This window comes from Herpailurus yagouaroundi, unplaced genomic scaffold (genome assembly GCF_014898765.1).
Source record: "Herpailurus yagouaroundi ecotype Mexico unplaced genomic scaffold, PumYag 28, whole genome shotgun sequence".
Taxonomy (NCBI): Eukaryota; Metazoa; Chordata; class Mammalia; order Carnivora; family Felidae; genus Herpailurus; species Herpailurus yagouaroundi.
The window spans coordinates 156,308,930-156,330,098 of NW_024412376.1; the positions used below are offsets into that span (position 1 = coordinate 156,308,930).

General features: G+C 45.1%; 1 protein-coding gene across 11 annotated transcripts in view; it reads left to right on the top strand.

The window, feature by feature from the left end:
• The window catches only part of LDB2 (LIM domain binding 2), a 382,503-nt gene that overhangs the window by 329,517 nt on the left and 31,817 nt on the right, over positions 1-21,169 (top strand). The window lies entirely within an intron of this gene.

The window sequence follows — 21,169 nt, forward strand, 5'->3', positions numbered from 1 at the left end:
TGAGGACACAGCAAGAAGTCAGCAGTCTGCAATCCAGAAGAGGGACCTAACAGACCATGCCGATACCCTGACCTTGAATTTTTAGACTCCAGAACCATGAGAAATAAATTTCTGTTGTGTATAAGCTACCCAGCTTGTGGAATTTTGTTATAGGAACCCAAACAGACTAGGACACCTGGAAACATAAATGAACACGGTGTGTTCAGAAGGCATGTGTGACTGGAGTATATGTAGTGTGTGTATGTTAGCTGGTGTGCATGTGTGTGTATATACATACGTGCACACAAGCAGGGGGATTGGAGTCGGACGTCTTAAAAGATGCATTTAGAAATTCAGCTCGGGGCATTAGCAAAGCAGGACCATCAGCCACGCTAAGGAATTAGGACCATCCCATAGTAACTGAGGTCTTTTAATAGGTGAGGTATCTCTTATAAACTCATATTTGTGAATTTGGAAGAGTATTTCTAGCTCCACTGAATTATCACCATCAGTGGCAGGGGCAGGGGGCTGTTTAAACTTCTGAAGCTCAGATATATCCCAGAGCAATTGAATCAGGACCTTTGTGGGTGCACCCAGACATTTTACAGCTTCCCAAATGATTTCAATGTGTAACCAAGCTTTAGAGCTGGTGGTTTAGGGACAGAGACTCCCCGGGTGCTTGGCAGAGATTAGAAGCCAGGAGGCTTCCATAATAAAGAAGAGTGAGATCTTGGAGGAGGCAGCACTCAATGGGAACAGAAAAGAGAGGATGGATTTCAAAAACATTCAGGCCACTGAATTACAAAAATGATACTAGTCATCTCATTAATGGGGGGGCAGGTAGGAGAGCAAGAGACACAGGGGACTAACTCCCGCTTTCTGAGGGTGGTGTCATAATCCAGACAGCAGTGGCTAAATGCCTGAGGGTGTCGTTGAGAATCCCTGCTCAGCCAGTTTACTATCGGGCTGACCTTGGGTGCATCACTTAATCTCTCAGACCTCAGTTTGCTCAGGTATAAAATGGGGTAGCAGCAAGACCTGGCTTATCATGAGATCTCAATGAGCTAATTCACACAAAGGACTCGGAACAGAAACCGATGCATCAGATGCCCTTTATAAATGCCAGTTCTTTCCTGTGAAGAGCAGCTAAGGCAGGGACAGGGCAGGGAACTTAAAAAAAAAAAAAAATTAAGCCAAAACCACTCAAAACGAAAAGGACCTTTCTTAAGCTCTCAGTTTTAGGAATACCAGCTTCTTCCGTACCTCTGCTGGCTATGCAGTCTGGGTCCCAATCAAGGTCCAAAAATAAAACCACTTCTCTGTGCCCCAGCTTCCTCACCTGGAGAATGGCAATCATAAAAATACCCTGTGTTCAGTTTACTGGGAACATTAAATCTACCCCCCCCCCAAAAAATCCCTCTTTGCTTACCTGATGCGTGTTTCTCAGGAATGCATGGGATTCACAGTGATGCTTGTTTCTGCTAAATGTGTGAGAGGGATTGAGATCCTGGGGGTTGACCCTATTTCAGGCCAATGAAGGAGCCCGCCCTGGGTACAATTGATTCCTCCCACCTCCTGGACCCTCCCTGGCCCAGCCTGTCTTATGTCTCACCCTGCTGAGCTGGAGAGATCCTTTCTCAGCCAGAGTGACGTCACCTGCCTGTAGAGACCCCGTCCTTATACCTGTTCATTTTTTTTGTACTTCAACATGTTCGTTCTCAGCCATCCAAGTCCAGAGAGTATCAAAATAAGACGTTTGGAGAAACGTTTGTTGAACGGTGATACAGGGATCATTGAGACTGGTTGGTCTGTGTCTTTGCTTGCATTGGGTATTAAAGCAGTTGGCCGCTGGGAATTCTGTGTGGTAGGAACCGTCATCTGGGGAATAGGAGAAACCGTGATATTGGATGAGTGGGGGTGGAGCAAAGACGGGAGAACAGTAAGCATTTTTCCCTCCGAAGATGTATCATCTGATGTATATCTGACATATAGCTGACGTATCATCAGATATCCTGTGGATATCTTTTGTTTGACAGATACCAGTACCAGCACCAAAGAGAAAAGAGGGCTGAATCCTAATTAGCTGGAATTGTTGATTATTAAGGAACAGAAAAGGCTTGGTTATTTTTAATGTGTTGGGTATTTTTCAAGGAAAATACTTTTATTCGTAAAATTATCATTGAGGACATTAGATAAGAGATGGAAAAATTCCCAATAAGGCAAAATTCAAGGGAACTTAAATAATAAAGACAAGGATTTGTTAATGCTGTGAACGCACTCTTAAGTCAACGCCATCTGTTAATATATTCAACTTACCGAGCATTCACTCTGTTGGGCGCGACAGTGAGAAGTTCTCCATTGCTGCCTTCAAGGAGCTGAAACAGATACAAGAACTATAAAACAAGCGAGTGAGGACAAAGACTGAATCAGATGATCCCTTTTTCAACAATCTACGCTCAGGACCCGGAGGAGGGTGTAAATAGTTTTGCTTCAGCAAATACTTGTTGGGCAGGTGATGAAAGAATGAGTGAATGAACGAACAAATGAACTATACACATAAGACTTATCAAGCAGAGAGGAACAGAAAATGATTCTATAAAGAATGCAGGGGGTGTTTAAAACCATGTACTTTGTGATATCTTCAAGAAACTCAAGTGCATTATGCCCTCCCAAATATTTCCATTACAAAAATATGAGGTGAAAAATAGTGGAAAGGAAAGAACAAATATATACAGAAGGCTTTTTCACGGAGCTGGTCCATTCTGGGACTTGTTCAGCGGAGTTTATGTATTAAATAAACGTTATGAAGGCTGCTGTCTCACAGGTGCATCGAAAATAATTAGCTGGCAAGCAATTTCCATGGCTGAGATTAGATTTTTGTTTAACTCTCTTAAAAATTTTTTATGAAATAAGGGCTCCTGGGTGGCTCAGTCGGTTGAGCATTTGACTTTGGCTCAGCTCATAATCTCACGGTTCATGGGTTCGAACCCTGTGTTGGGCTTCGTGCCAGCTCAGAGCCTACTTTGGATTCTGTGTCTCCCTCTCTTTCGGCACCGCCCCCAACAATGAATAACCATTGCATTTTTTTGAATTTTTATGAAATACTTTAAGATGACTGTAATGAATGATCACGTATTTACCACACAACCTTTAAAACTTGTAGCCTTCGGGCATATTTTTCTCTGAGTCTTTTTATTTGTGAAATAACCACATTACAGTTGGGTTAGAAGTTTCTTCCTAAAGCCCATTTCCCTCTTCCCAACCCTACCATTCAAAAATTTTGTGGTTACCATTTCTTGAGTGGTTTGGAACTTTATCATATACGTGTGTAACCAGAAATAATATTTGGCTTTTATCTTTCTGGTTTTAAACTTAATAGAAATGGTGTGCCATATTTCATACATTCTTTGGCAACTCAGTTTGATTTTGAGATTTATTTCTGCAAACCAGTGTTCTTCTCATTCACTGATGTCACCTGCTGTAAGGAGTTGTGTAGGAATATGTCACTGTTTACATCTGTTTTGCTATTAATGAGAAGTTGCATGGTTTCCAATTTTATTGCTCTTACAAACTGTGCTGCTGTGAGTAGCCTCACATAAACTTCCTTGTTTGTGCGTGCACGGGTCCTCAAGAGCGGATCCCTGGGAGTAGAATGGTTGGTGAAATGCCACGTGCATCTGCAGCTTTTTTTTTCCGAATGGATTGTACCAATTCACACTCCCACCAAGCATGTGTGAAAGTCTCCACCGCTCCTGTCCTGTAAAAAGTTCGCTTTGGGATTTTCACCAATCATACTAATATCAAATCGTTTCACGTTGTTTTCCTTCTCTCTCCATTTACAACAGTTCCTTTTCTTCTAGCACAATGGTATAATTTACCAGCATGAAGGAACAAATCTCTTGGAAATACAAAAATCACAACTGACTTTCATACAAGAAATATACTTTCCAATTACTCCTGAGATCTCATGCACTTAGTCGACAAACATGACCAGTTTGAGAACACAAAGACAAGTAAGACATCTCCTTGCTATCCAGGAACTCATGAGGAGAAGGCGGACATGCAAAACAAATACGAAGACGTGATAAATGCTTTGATAATTTATTACGAGTAGGAAGGGAAATCACAGAAGGGAGAAACTGATTCTATTACAGCAGAAAGTGATGTCTCAACAGAATTCAAGATAAATAGGGTCGAATGCACGTAATCCTCTAAAGTATTACTGTTATCCCATCTTACAGGTGAGGAGAGTGAGGTCTAGGGGGTTCACCGTAACACACCTGGGTGAGTAAATGGTAAAGGAAGGAATTGAACCCGGATCTTTGTCTCTAATGTCAGTGTGGACCCAAAGACTGCACATTGTTTAAGAAATCCCAAAGTTGCCGTTGGTACCAAAGTCCCGTGGACACGGATTGGGTAAGCTCTGAACAGAGTGAAAGAGCATGCCTCCCACAATATGACTCACCCAGATGTCTGATTTGACTCACACACATCATCTGAATTTTCAGTTGGCTTCAGCCCCTCAGCCAGAGTCATTAATTTTTTCCTGCCGGTCAGCAAAATATTTTGCGACTGTCGTAGGAGGGGGAATGTGGTGTCAGCAAGAGTCTGCCATATTCCTCTCTCAGAGCTGAGCTTAATGGCACTGAGGCCACGGAGAAGTAGATTTTCTAATCCTTTCTAGAGGAAGGTCGTAGAAGGTCCTGCAGACCTCAGAGAGAACTGGAGTTTGATCTGGGTGATACTGCAAGTCTTGAGCACGGGGACACTATGGTCCGACTTAATTTCGGCAGGAAGACCAGCTGCTGAGCAAAATACTTGGGAGGCGGACAAGGGTAGAGCTAGGGACACAGGTCCAGAGGCTGTTGCAGAAATCCAGACGTAAGATGGCGAGGTTTGGAGCTGAGTCATGGCAGTGTCGATGGCCTTCTGGATTCACTGTAACACCAACAGTGTTCCCTGGTAGAAGGCATGTGGACTTAAGGAGAAAAAGGGGCGGCCCTTCCTGGTTTCCTACTCATTCCTCAGAAAATTGCTGAAAAAAGGTGGAGATGGCCTTGTTAAGAATAGACACCTGAGGGGCGCCTGGGTGGCTCAGTCAGTTAAACATCCAACTTCAGCTCAGGTCATGATCTCATGGTTTGTGAGTTTGAGCCCCACATCGGGCTGGCCTCTGTCAGTACAGAGCCTGCTTCAGATCCTCTGTCCCGCCCCCCCTCCTCTCTCTGCCCCTTCCCCATTCTTGCTCTCTCTCAAAAATAAATAAACATTTGAAAACAACCAAAAGACTAGACACCTGACACAAGTTGTCTCCTCTCAGAGACCCTTGCTTTGCCTCCATCATCAGTTTGTCATCAAAACAAGACCAATGAGCTCCCCTAAAGCCTGTGGCCTGGACATCTAGATGAAACTAGAAAAAACTTTGACTAGACACTCGGTTGCAAGAGACTCTTAGAAGTTGTTTTCTCATTGGCTCCGTGATATCTAGAAAAAGCTCTGAATAGGAGAATGGCAGGTGTCAGATGTCTGCATTAGTTCTAGGTCACAACTCAATCAACTTGGTTTCAGGACCCATGAAGGCCTTGATGCTCCAATGCCCCCTACTCACAGAGGACGCCATGCTTCTATTTCCTTCATCTGCCTCAAGGCACAAGTATCTGGGGTCTTGCTCTATGCCCTTAATCTTCTAGAAATCCGATTCCTTGCCATTAATCTCCATATTATCACATCTCTGCCACTGGCACACTTTGCTGTGCTTTGTGAAGTGTATTCTGCATCTAATCAGGCAGGACTGCTTTGTAGGAATCTAAACCGTGAGTATAGGGTGCTGTGCTTTGTAGGAATCGAAATAGTAACTATTACATTTCCCTGAAGACTCTCAGCTAATTGTTCAAATAGAGGATTTGAGGGCTCTAATTTGGTGGCCAAGGTCCTTTTTCAGGCCTCCACCAGACCCTCACCACCCAGAGGGAAGAAGCTGCTGAACAAATGGCGATTCACTTCACAAGGATTGCTGGCGTCTCCTCTCTCTTCAGGCAGCGTTCCAAGCATTGGAGGTGCGGATAGGAAGAAAACACAATGGCTGCTTGTGGGGAGCTGGCAGTCAAGTAAAAGAGACAGATTAATAGACGGATCACTATACTTCAGCTCCTGGGGTCAGTGGACAGTGTCTGGAAGAGGTTTCATCTTAGCTGAGTCCAACTTGGGAAAAAAGGTGGGTGAGAGAACAGGAAAGAATGGCGGGGGAAAAGGAAGACCATTTCAGGGGAAGGAAAGGGATTGGGGGCGAGAAGCCAAGGAACCCCCTGGAGGAAAGCGGGATCACACGGTAAACTGTGGAATGTGGGCTTCTGGTGCACTGCACAGATGGACCCAGAGATACCCTTCAGGGCCATCTGGTCAATGCCTATGCTTTCCTTCCCGGATGAGGGTGAAGGCTCGCTGACCTTGAGTTTGGGTCAAGAACCAAGAAAGTTCCAGGTACTTGTAAAAGTTTTACTTCAAAATAAACAGGGGCGCCTGGGTGGCTCAGTCGGTTGAGCGTCCGACTTCAGCTCAGGTCATGATCTCGCGGTCCGTGAGTTCAAGCCCCGCGCCGGACTCTGTGCTGACAGCTCGGAGCCTGGAGCCTGCTTCGGATTCTGTGTCTCCCTCTCTCTGCCCTTCCCCACTCATGCTCTGTCTCTCTCTCTCTCTGTCAAAAATAAATAAACTTAAATAAATAAACAAATAGTACTTTTGATGGGCTGGACACTTTACAAATGGCAATTAATTCAATTCTCATCATGCTCACTGGGGGTAGGTACAGTTATTCTGTGTTACAGGTGAGGAAACTGAGGTAACAAGATGGACAACTTGCCCAAGTAGGAACAGTTGGCAGGTGCCTGAAAAAGGATTCAAGCCCAAGACTCGGGCTCCAGAATCTATGCTCTTTGCTCTCGCATCTTGCTTCTGTCTCTATCATCGGGGTGCAGTTTGGTTGTGCGGATAGTTCTTGAGTAATGCCAACTGTCTTGGGCTGGCTGCAGCAGCAGAGTCAAGGAGCAGACAGAGCCTTTAGGCGGAGGTGCATCTCAAGAGGGAGCTGTTTTTAAGACAACTGGACAGACAGGTCCGGAGGGTCAGACACTCGGGTGAGAGTTCTGAGTTGGAGCCATGGAACTGAGGGCCACCGGGTTCAAGGTAGCTGTTAACATCTCCTCGGGGTGAACCCGTTCGTTTCCTACGGCTCTTCAAAACATGGTGGCACAGTTGAAGGCATAAACCGACTGAAACGTGTTCTCTCTATGTTACGGAGGCCAAAAAGCGTGTAATCAAAGAGTTGGCAGGGCCACATTCCTTCTCAGGTTCTTAGGGAATAATCTTTCCTGTCTCTTCCAGCTTCTGGTGGCCCCAGGCATTCCTTTGCTTGTGGCCACATGTCTCCATCCTCCACCTCCATCTTCACCTGGCCCCCTTCCCCTTTTGTGTCTCTGTGCCCCCTTGTTTTCTTGCAAGAACATTTCCCAATAGATTTGAGATCCACCCTAAATCCAGCGGGATATCATTCATCTCGAGATCTTTCGTTACATCTGCAAAGACTCTATTTTCAAATGGTTTGCATACACCTGGGTGTATCTCTTTGATGGACCTTATTTAACTCACTACAGGGAGTGAGTTAACTCACTACAGGGAGGAGCTCGTTCTGAGGAGGTCGTGAGCAAGGAGGCAAGTGGAACTTAAGCAGAACACAGGGGGAGGATCAACTCTGAGGGGAGAGACAAATGGAGAATGCCAAGAGGCAACCAGAAAGAAGCCCCAGACAAAGAGGAAGTAATCAGGAGAGAGACCTAGAAAAGCAAGGGGAGTGTATTATATATAAAAAGCACGGCTTAGTGGAGTGGCGCCTGGGTGGCTCAGTCGGTTAAGCATCTGACTTTGGTTCCGGTCATGATCTCATGGTTTGTGAGTTCAAGCCCCTCATCAGGCTCTGTGCGGACAGCTTGGAGCCCGGAGCCTGCTTTGGATTCTATGTCTCTCTCTCTCTCTCTCTGCCCCTCCTCACGTGTGCTCTGTTTCTCTGTCTCTCAAAAATAAATAAATGTAAAAATTTTTTTTAAAAAAAGCACGGCCTGGGCAGCAAGGTCAGGTACCCCCAAGAAGTATGGAGGTTTCTGGCAAGAACAGTTTGGTTTGTTCGTTTGTTGGTTTGGGTTTTTATGTGTATGTGTGTTGTGTTGTGTTGTGTTGTTTTTTTAGCCTGGTAGTGCTGATGGGAGAGGGACGAGCCTGGAGTTGGAAATTCTGGTAGCCGTTGCAATCACACCATTTGCAAGCTGTTAAATGGCATTAGACACATTAGCAGCCTTAGAAAAACCCCGGTGAGGACACTCTCCCATTCTTACACTCCATCTCTTATGCATACATAAGAATGTGCTTTACATTAATACTCTCTCGTAAAACATACCAAAGTGCAGATATATATGAATGACTGCCTATATAAGGCAATTATTTTAGATGACAATATTTTGACTTTCCATTTCCTCTAAATTAGTTTTACGTGGTAGGGGGCCAATTCATGTTTTAGAGGTTGTTCAGAAGCTGTTTTAATTGTGCCTTCAAACACAGATACCCGTGCTCCGGAGATGTCAAGACTCAGCTCCATTTCTGATAGCATTAAGCGATATTTCCGATACGTTACATTTCTCGAGCATGATTGCACTAGCGTCGATTGTGAAGTGGCTTGCACGGAGCTGATCCCAAGTTCGGAGGCTTAAAAAATTACCTTCTCTTATCTGCTAGTCTAAAATAAGAATGTAACTTTTCTTACAGTTATCAGAGTTCATTTCAATTAAATGTTAATGAGCAAAAATGTGACAAATGGGTCCATGAGCATTACCTCTCAGACCTTTTAATTTTTATAAATTCACTTGCAGAGTTAGACTTACCCTGTTACAATTATTTCATTTGGCTCTTGGAAATTTCACCCGAATTGCGTACGGCGGGTGCCAGAGGCAATCATCTGCTTCGGGGCCTAACTCTTGTGGTCATGTTATCCATCTAAATCTATAATCGGAGAAGGGGCATGGGAGAAAGGTGAAAAGTATCATTTGTCACAGCATTCTTGCGTAAAGATGGCTGGGGATTTGGGAATAAGGCGGTAGGAGCAGTTTTTCTTCTCATTAGCTGCTTTATTTGTAACTGCAGGGGCTGTCAGAAGCATGGACTTAATAACCTTCAAGTTTTTCTGCATTAATATAAAAAAGGTTGCATGAATTTTTGGCAAATCATTGTCCCCATGAGGCTATCGGAGGTACTTTTGCTGGTGAATACAGAATAACCCTTCTTTGGGGAGCTCTTGGTCGAATTAAATATATAATTGAAGTGGATTCATCTAGAATGAGACATTTATGCTGATCGTGTACACATTTTGATGATTCTGAACCTTCACTTGGAGTGCCTTTTCAATTCTCCATGGGTAAAAGTTGGAAGGAAAGTACCAGCAGCACTTTTAATATAATAACAGAGTGCAAGGGATGCATTTTGTGCTTAGATCTGATTTTATCTATTTCGTACTTAGATATCTTTATCTGCTGTGTCTTTGCATGAACTGGGCAGGGGGTGGGGGATCAGGAGGAAAACTAGAGTCCTCAGTTCCATGACGAGGACCAGAGAATATCTTGCCTATGGGATCTTAGACTAACAGAAGGAAGGAAGGAAGGAAGGAAGGAAGGAAGGAAGGAAGGAGAGGGAGGGAGGGAGGGAAGGAGGGAGGAAAGGGAGGGAGGAAGAAGGGAAGGAAGAAATTTTTTTAAAAATCCAGTTATCCTTTCCTTTGATACAGTTCATGTTGTTTCTCCAAACCTTTTTTTTTTTCTCGATTTATGCTCTTTTGGTTTTCCTCTTCCCACACTGGCTACCTTGTCTCAATCCCTTGCCCCAGGACTCCATGCATAGATTTCTTCTTGGCTCATTTTTAACCCATTACCTAGGAGACCCTATCCAGCCTCACGCCTTTCAATGCTCTCTTTAAGCTGACAACTCTTTAATTTATATTTCCTGCCCTCACTTCTCCTTTAATTCCCAGCCCCAGAGATCCAACTGCCAACGCAACATCTTCACGTGGAGGTCTAACGGAACAAGGTCAAATTCCCCTTGTTCGTAACCGAACAGATTCCCCCACCCCTTTCCCCAAACTTGCCTTTTCTATATACTCTCATCCAGTACTGGGGGCATTTCCCAGCTCCCCTCTCTATTCCCCAGCCCCCAGCCATCCTACTGAGAAATCCTGCTGGCTCATCTTCAAACTCTGTCTTGAGTCGGATGACTCTGCCCATCTCCCGCGGCCAGACCAGTCCCACTAGTCTCCCTGTTTCCACTCGCTCTGGTTTCCGTGCAGCAGCCCGATGTGATCATTTTAAGCTTAAATTGGATAATGCTGCAGCACCTCTGCTCAAAACTCTCCAGTGTTTTCCCATCTCAGAGTGAAAGTCCTCGGCCCACGAAGGCCAACATGGTCTGGACTCCAGCCACTCCCACGAGCCTCCCCGGCCACTCTCCACCTCCATCCCTCCAGCCACCTGCTCTTCCTCAGCTCTTCCTGCTTTGCTTTTGAACTTGGGGTCCCCACTTCCTTGACTGCTTTTCCCTCGGGTGTTCATAGGGGTCTCTCTTTCCAACCTTTTCTCCAATCGCCCCATCAAAGAAGTCATCCATGATCCCCAGTCAAAAACAGCCAGCATGCACCCACACATATGCATGGCACTATCTTCCTTAGCATCTTCCATTTTTCCTTTGTAAAGCTTAATACTTCCTAACCCATTATATACATATTTTTTAATGTTTATTTGTTTTTAAGAGAAAGAGAGAACGAGAGAGCAAGTGGGGAAGGGGCAGAGAGAGAAGGAGACACAGAATCTGAAGCAGGTTCCAGGCTCTGAGCTGTCAGCACAGAGCCCAATGTGGGGCTCGAATTCTTGAGGCTTGAGATCATGACTTGAGCCGAAGTCGGACGCTTAACCGACTGACCCACCCAAGCGCCCCTATATATGTTTTTTTATTGCTTCTCTCTCTTTACTAGATTATATGACCCATGTAATCAGGAATTCAGTTTTTTTTAAGTGTTTATTTTATTTTTGAGAGAGAAAGAGAGCGTGAGCAGGGGAGGGGCAGAGAGAGAGAGAGAGACAGAGGATCTGAAGCAGGTTCTGTGCTGACAGCAGAGAATCTGAAGTGGGGCCCAAACTCACAAACGGTGAGATCATGGCCTGAGCCAAAGTCAGATGCTTAACCAATTGAGCCACTCAGGTGCCCAGGAATTTAGTTTTTGTGCACTGTTTGTTGTGTCTCCACAGTGGAACACAGTATCTGGTATAGATTGGGTGTTATGTCAGTACTGAGAAAAAAAATAGAATGAATGATCGAGAGAGAAGGAGACAAAGAAAAATCTTTCTCAAAAATTGCCTAAAGTTCAGTTCAGAAATGCAGACCAATGGATAGGATGGTCTCTTGAGACTTAAACCCTTCATAATAATGTCCAAGAGGAACCCTCGGATGGCCTCCCATTGTGCTTACAGAAAGATCCACATATCTTTATATGGATCTGAAGGATTGCCATCACCTACCTGGCCCCTGCCTCTCCTCCACTTTCCAAGTCTACTGCAGTCCCTCCAGCCTACTGGAAGCTTCTTTGCCCAGGTCATGACATGGCTGGGCCCTTCTCAAATGTCATCTCAGAAAGACCTTCACCAATCCTGCTATCCCTTTCTCTACCTACTTCCTATCACATAATGTTTTATTATCTTCATGGCATTTATCCACATCCAAAACATCTTGTTTATTTCCTAACTTTTCTATCTCCCCCTTTAGATCATGAGTTTCATGTGGGCAGAGGCCTTCTCTGTCTGTCCTGCTCAGTGGGGCGTGCCAAGGGCCTATACCTCCGCCTGACACATGGTGGGTATCCTGTCATCGTTCGTGTGGTGAACGAGTAACTGAGGCTGCCTTCCGGGACACTGACTTTCCTTGTGTTCTCCTGCCCTTTCCTGATAACATCAAAGATGCGGGCTATTTACAGATTTGCTGTTTTGAGCAAGGCAGTGAGTTGGGCACCTGGGCAACAGAACAGAATGCTGCAGGTCTTGCCAGAAAGGACTCCAAGAAGTTGGAAAGACTGAGGCATAAAATCGTTTGGAAAAGAAACTGTCATAGCAAACCTAACGAGGTGAATCTTCCTTCCTTTAGGAAGGAAAAAAAAAAAGAACTTTTAAATAGAAGCTCCTCACACGTTTCCTGGAATAGCACTTTCCAGCTCTGAGGCATCACAGTTCATTGTGAGAGGTGCCACGGGGGGGAGGCAAATTACCAAATTTGGGGTGATATTTATCTTTTATGCCCTAGACCAAGTGAGATGTAAGGTCGTTCTTTTACTATTCTTCTCTTTCATTAGATTCTGATAAGTTTTCTTGCGCCACGGAGGGTGAAGTGATAACTGGTGTGCTAGGGGTTGTAAATAGGACAGACTTCCTGGCCTACTGTCCAGCCCTTGTTTGGGATGCCCCAGGCAGGGTGAGGTATACTTGGCTGCCATCCATCATGTCTGTCATAGAAGAGGAAGAAAAGATTTAGGAACCCCAATCACGGTGATACTTGGATTTCACCAGCTCTGTGCCCCACACATAACTATCCAAATACTTCGGTTCTCTTGTGTTGTGAGCACAATTTTAATGTTTACCAGATTGTCATTATTTGTAATCAATCTTCGTGCTACAGATTTGGTAGACACCATTATTTTTTGTTTTGTAGCGTACCCAGCCTCTCATGTAAAGCCCAGAATTCTTGTTCAGAATTCATGTAAAGCCCAGCAAAGATAAGGTATAAACATTGTCCAAGACTAAAACACCTAGCCAGAGGGGCGCCTCGGTGGTTCCGTCGGTTGAGCGTCCAACTTCGGCTCAGGTCATGGGTTTGATCTCACGGTTCATGGGTTTGAGCCCCATGTCAGGCTCTGTGCTGACAGCTCAGAGCCTGGAGCCTGCTTTGAATTCTGTGTCTGCCTCTCTCTCTCTCTGCCCTTCTGACACTCACACTCTGTCTCTCTCTCTCTCTCAAAAATAAATAAACATGAAAAAAACTAAAAACAAAAAAACTAGCCAGAGACTCATCTGACATTAAATAATATCATTACTAAAACCCACTAAATTGCCGTGGGTATCTAAAAGTGTCCCAAGCAAAATGGTCCTTTCTCAAAATTCCTTTTTTCAATGAAATTTGGTCCTATGCAGATTTTTTTGGTATGTGCCAGACTCTTCCTGCGAATTATTTCTTTTCCCAAATGATTGTTACAGCTTTGCTCCTAAGGAATTTACAATCAAGTAGGAGAAGAGGAGACTATCTGTAAATAATTCTTGAAGGACATATCCAGGGAACCTAAGTGGTCCAACAAGCCCCCCCCCCCCCACAAAAAATAGGTACATTGGGGAGGAAATGCTGGTGGAAAATAAAATATAAAGACAAATAGATCATTAAATACCTTATATGTCAGGGTCTGTAATTCAGAAATTATCTGCTTAAGCATTTAAGTGTCATTGAGGACTTTTGAGCAAGAATAGAAAATAGAAGTGATCTCAGCTGGTCTTCAGGAGTATAAGGTTAGCAGTACCTTGTTTTCTACATGTTTCCTGGAATATTTCTATTTCGTGCTATTCTGCAGAAGGCATGTGTCAACTTGAGGGGAAGAATGAGAGAAGGTGAGGAAAAAGTGCCAACATTTTGAAAACTGTAGTGGTCAGGATAGGAGAAGGCATGCTGGAGTAAAGAGTAGACCCCGAACTTCAGTTGGCTTAACCCAGTGAAGACTCGGTTCTTACTGTGGAAGTCCAGCTTGGGTTGGCCACTGCCTCCATCTTGAGACGTGACATCCAAGATTGCCGCCTGGAGGAAGAAAGCATTTAGGGGAGAGCAATGAACTACTTTCGCCTGATGTGATACCTCACTCCCACTCGCAGCCCATTGGTCACAGCTAGTCATGTGACTTCAACTCAATGGCAGGCAAGGCTGGGGGACCCAGTGGAGCACGTGGATATTTGGTGAGCGGTCACTCTGGCAGAGTAATGGGGAGCCTTTGGTGAATCTGATTAGTTGTTCTGTTTGTTCGTTTCCTAACTGGATAAGAGAGAGAGCAGTGAACTCCTGGACTCCAAATAAAAAAAGAAAAGAAAAACCCTTTGTTTGACCATGCTTTTTGGACTGGCAGAGTAAATTTGGCACAAATTCATGTAAGCAATTGGAAGTTAAACTATTTTTGTGTAATATGAGGATAAAAATACTCCCTGCCTTGCCTTCTTCACAGGATCAAATGATATACTGTAATGTAGGTGATTGTGTTTTATAAACTGCTAGGTGTTGTGCAAATCTAATCTATTATCAGCATCGCCACTATCATCACCATGGTTACCGAGTGGAGGAGGGCAGAGACTGCCGTGGTCCGTGTATGTGACCAGAGAGAATTAAAGCCCCTGCTTATCTTTCTAGCTTTGTTTCTCTTCTGTTTCTTCTAAGTATCCTGCGCTCCAACCGTTCTGTACTCCTGAGAATTTCCCGACGTGCCTGATCTTTTCTCTGCCTTTGTCCATCCTTCTTTCTCTGCTTGGAATGCTCCCCCCCTTCCCTTCCCCTCCTTCATCCAAAAAATATCCATGTGTCCCTCAAGGCTTAACTCAAAATCCCCTGATCTATAAAGCTTTCCTTGACCCCCAACCCTAAGACAGCTTAGGGTTCCTCCCTATGTCATGTCTGTTGTGAAACTTTACCTACATGTCATTTAATCATTTATGTGTCTGTCTCCCCTACGAGGCTGTGAGCATCTTCACATCAGGGACAGAGTCTTATGCTCCATTCAGCAGAGCAGGCTCAGTACTGAGACTAATTCCGATCCCAACTCAACCACTGAAAGGGTGTGTGACCCCAGATGGGGAATTTCACCCATCTTTGCCTCAGTTGCCTCATCTGTGGTGTAATAACAAAACGGACTACCTCAGGGTTGTCATGAAGATTAAATAAAAAATACACACAGGGTGCTTAATAATACCTGCACAGAGTAGGCACTCAGTAAATATTTGGCAAATGAAAGAATGAGTGGGTGATTAACTGACTCAGTCTCAGGAGGCACTATGTCACAGGTAAAGACACTGAGGCTTCAGGGAGGTTTTTGGCTCAAGGTCACACAGCTAGTGGGAGTGTCTGAGTCTAAAACCTCCTCCTGATAAATATGTGGACCCAGCAGGTGCTCAACAAATGGGTGAAGTGAACATGAGAACTGATGACCCCGATCAGAACGGTGGGAAAGGAAAGGATGTGTTGAATGAAGCCCCAGGAGAACATGCCTCGTCTCCTGCTGAATCTTTACTATTGTGATATTTTTTGCTGGTTGGACTTTTCTGGTTTCCTTCCAGCAGATATAAAAGGAAAACAGCCCGTGCAGTAGGATTGGAAGGCTCTGGGCGCAGAGCAGGGATTTTTCATTTCACAGGTCATATCCAACGCTCTGCAGCCCAGCTCACAAAGTCAGTCTTTATTCTTAATGCCTCCTTGATGCTGGGAGAGAGCGAAACAGGGTTTGTTGTTAGCAATTTGGTCCAGGCCCCTCAGAGAGTGATTACACTTTCCTCTTTTGCTGCATTAAGAGGGGAGGTAAGGAGTCCTGGGACACAAGCCAAACAAGTGGGAGGTTTGAGTGTAATGCATAAAGGCAGGAGGGACCCTGAGCATCACTTCTCTCTGTGAGTAGACACTCTCAGAGCCCTTCTTCACATTCAAGTTCTTTGGTCACCAACGTGCCAGGTCACCCACGCCCATGTCCCTGGTCCCAGGCCCTGACGTTTAAAGAGATAAAGTGACATGATAGAAATCCAAGGACCTCCCACCCTTGACAGTTTGGCTGCTCTTCTTACTCTTGGAGATGACTTCTGTAAGTAATAAGTGACCGCCTTGTCCTGTACTCTAGGCAACTAAGTGGAATGAGAGTGCTTTAAGACACCAGCAGCAGCCACGGACAGACCACAGAAAACTCAGATTCTAGCCCCACTCCAGTATTGACCCGCTAGGGACCTGGGGGCGTTGCACATAACATCTGCACCTTGCGCTTTGAGGGCCTGTAAAAGGATGAAGGGAGCCCCTCATTGACCCTTCTCTCGGGATTTTTAGGACATCAGGAACCATAAACCGTCCTCCAGGAAAGCTCTTTGTAAACTGTTATGATCAATGCCCACATAAAGACAGAGGACAGAGGCCAGTGTCGACCTCAGACCCTGTGTTATGCCGAGTTCCCAACCCCTTACGCTGGTGTCACTCAGAAACTACAGTCTTGTCTGTAAAGGAGGGAAGAACATAAGACTTACCAGGCTGTTGTGGACTGTAAAAATGTTTTCGCTTGGAATGTGTTTCATACATGCATTGTTTTTTCCTGAACTATCCCTTCTTGGGAGGCAAGATCTCTATGGCTACGTCTTCATGCAGAAGGAAGAAACCAAGGAAATCTGTGTATTTCCTTCTAGAAGAAGGGAGATCAAGGGAAACTCAGTGTTACTTAGTGAAAACCAAACCAGATTTGCTTGTCAAGTTCTCGCGTTGTTTTCCTGCTTTGTCAGGTGGGGGAAAGATGATGTTTCTAAGATCTTGAGTTTTTTTTTTTTTTAATGTTTATTTATTTTGGGGGGGAGGGGCATAGTGAGAATCCCAAGCAGGGCTCCACACTGTCAGCGTAGAGCCCAATGCCAGACTGAACGAATGCATGAACCATGAGATCAGGACCTGAGCTGAAATCAAGTTGGCCCCTTAACCAAAGGAGCCACCCAGGTGGCTAGAGGGAAAGAAAGTCCCTCTCCCCAAAACAAAACTCAGACTTGTAGCCACACACACATGCATACGACAGTCAAACAATTACCAACTTTTTAAAAACTTCCAAAAGGACAATATACAAATATAACTTCAGGAAAAAACAAAACAAAACTCAAGTTAGATTGCGATTGATGATGAGCGCCTGCTACGTGCCAGCATCGTATGGGGCACATCCATCATCTTGCTTAATTTTCAGAGCAGCCCTAAGAAAGGCACTTTATTTTGAGCCCAGAGAGACTGAATAAGTGCCCCCAGCCTGTACAGTCCATAAATGGGGAGTAGGAGTAACCACCGGGCTTGTGTGACTTCTAACCTGTGCTTGTCTCTTGGCCGTCCTCCCTGCCCCTTGAGCCTTCTGAAGGGTTGCAGCAGCCTTGTCACCTTGACTGGCCATCCTCCCTCACCAGAGCCACCCAAGTCACTTGATTCCCGAGAATGGCACAACCAGGGTTCTCTCCACCACAGGAACCAACAGTGTTAAGGGAACCGATGTCCTCAACACAGGCCAATTGGAGGTAACACAGTGCCTGTCCATAACACCTCTGGCTTCTCCTCCTGACCAAGCTCTCAGGGCTTCTTGTGTCACCTGAGGCAAAAGCATCCGAAAGAAGCGCCGACTTCTCTGGGCAGTGGCTGAACACCCGGGACACTTGACCTACCAACCAGCATGCATGAGCAGACACCCCACAGACAGCATAGGAAGGCAGCACGGTGATGGTGACCCATACAAAGTTTGAGAAGCTATGGCCATCAGACCCCCCCCCCCAACCCTGAAGCATGAGTGATACGTCTCTCCATGTAGTTCTATCATAATGGTTGCATGTAGCCATGGAAAAAAGGATGGATGCTTGTTACTTCTTCTCCTACAGAAAGAAAATACATGAGTATCTTCTGTATTTGCCACATGTCTTGTGTCCTGTACAGAAGACAAAGGTGGTGGCTGGGAGGAGAACCAGCCATCCTTCATGGCTAATATGTCACCCTTTGTAAACCGGTGTTCCTTCCAACTTTCTTCATGCCCTTAGATCCCTGGGATTGGGTTTCCATGCTGTTTTGCTGGGGCTTCAGTGCTTCTTCCCAAGATCGTGTTCCAAGGATCTTTCCCAAGGCTCACAGACGAGCAGTATAATGCAGTAGGACCTCTGCTGACTCAGTTTGCCAAGTTCGGTTCCCAGCTCTGCACTTCCTCGCTGGGACCATCAACTAAGTACGGAAACTGTTATTATTCAACATTTACCAGAATCAACATCTAAACCTCTGGTCTCAACTCTGATAATTTTTTCTCCCAGGAAGCATTTGCAGACACTGAGCCTCCCTCCACCAGTTGTGGGCTTGAGTGTCCTTCCCTGGTATTTTCCACAGCTCTTATCATTCCCCCGTAATACTGTGTATCACCCAGTCTTGAAGGCAGGGATCAGGTCTGCTTTGTTTTCTGCATCTGGAACAGAACCTGTCGCACAGAATGTGGACCCTCAAAATATAGTTGTTACATGAGTTCATTAATTAATTACAGAATATAAGGAGAGCCTGTGGCCTCTGCCATGTTCAAGAGCCCAAACACTAGTAAAAGCACCAAAGTTGCTAATTAAGGCGGCCTGAGAAGACAAGACTTAACAATGATTGGAAGAGATGGCCAGGGTCATCAGTCAGGTCTGCTGGCCCCTAAATCCCATCCATGCCTTTTATATTGCATCATATTATGAGGAGGGTCTCTCCTGCCTGTGAAAGTCGTTGGTTCGCCTTTGGTCATCCGACTGATTTTCTGTTTTGGAAACAGAAGTCATTTCTGCCTTCCCCTCACTCAAGTCCCAGCGGCTCGCTCACCGGACCCCCTCATCCCAGATGCGTGGAAGGGTTTGTTGCAATGACTATGACTAAAGAAATCCTTGCTTTCTTTTAACCTGTCAAAAGTGAGAGCCATGTGTCACTTGGGGAAGAGCTGAGACCGGCACGAGGCCCAAATCAGATTTGTCACCATTCTTTCTCATTTTCTCACATTCGTTAGTGTGTTATTTGGCTCTGGACTCCAGAATGGGGTGAGGTGTGCTGGTCCAAAGGCAGTTGCCTTCGCGTAAACACTCGAGACCAGTTCATTGACCTTGGGCCCGTGGCTGACCCACTTCCATTTTTGCATATTATATCCTCAGGTGTATCAAGGATCACCTAGAAACATTTCAGCCACCAGTGGGCAGGTCTTCTTGTCCCATAGAAAAGTCTACCAAATTTTGCCTGATTTAAAAAAACTTTACTAAACAACTCTTTGTCTCAAAGTGGGGGTGGTACACAAAGAAATTATGACATGTGTCTCTTCTTCATTGGGCATTATGTCCTGGTTTGATAAAATATTTGTGTTCACATTTTATAAACTGTTCTCCAAAACGGAAGTCCCTGAGCAAACAGCTTGGTGGCAAAATGTTAGGTTGAATCATATAAAATTACCACTCTTTGACTGTTAATTTACCTACAAAACTGGCAATTTTGATTTACCAAAAATCCAACCCAGTAAAGTGAGAAGTTTCGGAAATCCTGTATCCTCCTCTTGGGAATTGAGCTGAAAGTTCTGCCAAGTCCTGCAGTAAAGAAAAAGTTGCTTAATTTTAATTCACTCAGTATATTTTCCCCAACTCCTTCAACCTGGGATTTTCTTAATTGTCTTGCCTAACACTTTTAATATCTGCAAAATACATTATAGGAAATATTGATAATATCCATTTTATGAAAGCGGGCTTCATTTCCTACCGATCTTTCCCCCAGTAATCCCAGACACCCCCCAAGTAGACAACAGCACCGTGTCCTTCTATACATCTGCACATGACTTTCCCTCTGTTCTGCCTGCCAAATTCCGTTTCACACTCAGAACCTCATTCAGTGGATTTTCCTCTTTGGGGATTCCTTTCTGACCCTCACCCAGGAAAGACAACAACTCCCTTCTCTGAGCCAACGGATCCCTGCCGAGCCAGTAGTGATAATACCTCACTGGGGTTTCAACCAGTTGGTAAGACCCCAGCCAACATGCTCCCATTACCCTGGACCGATCATAACGTTCTAGTGAAGACCACTGCTGTCTTCTGAACATACTTACACATTGTAACTCAAGATGGGCAAGAAAGAATTATCACTCTGTGATTACTTATGTTTCTGTTTTCCACAGCAAATTATAATTTAGTCTTTACTTGCCCATCTTCCTGCCTAGGCTGTGAGCTCTTCTGGGCTAAAGAACAGGGCTTATGGAATGGGCATCTCCAGAAGCTCTCCTAATATCCACCTAATGTCTAGTAGCTCCTTGAAAAACACTCCTTCTTTGATCCTTTACTTGAATTTAATGTAAAGAGTGAGAAAACAGGGCCCCTGGGTGGCTCAGTCCGTTACGTGTTGGACTTCGGCTCAGGTCATGATCTTGCGGTTCGTGAGTTTGAACCCCACATCGGGCTCTGTGCTGACAGTTCAGACCCTGGAGTCTGCTTTGGATTCTGTGTCTCCCCCTCTCTCCGCCCCTCCCCTCCTCATGCTCTGTCTCTGAGAAATGAGTAAACATTACGAATTTTAAGGGGCGCCTGGGTGGCTCAGTTAGTGGGCATCCGACTTCAGCTCAGGTCATGATCTCACGATCCGTGGGTTCAAGCCCCACATCAGGCTCTGTGCTGACAGCTCGGAGCCTGTAGCCTGCTTCAGATTCTGTGTCTCCCTCTCTCTCTGACCCTCCCCTGCTAGTGCTCTGTCTCTTTTTCTCTCTCAAAAGTAAAGAATAAACATTAAAAAAATTTTTTCAAAGAGTAAGAAAACAATGAAATGCTAGATTCTGCTGGAGGAAGAACACTTGCAATGGCGGTCTGGAGCCCGGAGTTCTTGAGTCAATGGGAGGTTCAGGAAGGGCTTTATGGGGGAGGCAGTGCAGTGTGGGGCTAGGTGGGTAACCAGGGGGACTCTTCCAGAAGTTTCATCAGAGTCTGTCCTCAGACCATCTGGGTCTAGCATCCTCCTTCTTCTTGGCATCTCAGCTGAGCTGTGCTCTTCCAAATTCACATTGGAAAATGAAAATACCCAATCCCATAGCATTTTTCATCTATCAAGTCGGCAATTATTTTTTTAAATGATAATACACAGTGTTGGGGAAGATACACGAAAAGGGATGCCCCTTTGGAATATAAATTAGCACAGCTATACGTTTCCATATTTTGTTTCCCCTACTCAGGACTAGCATGGGCCTTTAACAGAACCATTGACGATAAAACTTCCCTTCCCCCGGTGCTTCCTAGGAGTACAGACAAGAATTCCTGCAACGCCCAGCCCAGAGTGTTCAAGCAGGGTGGGGGGG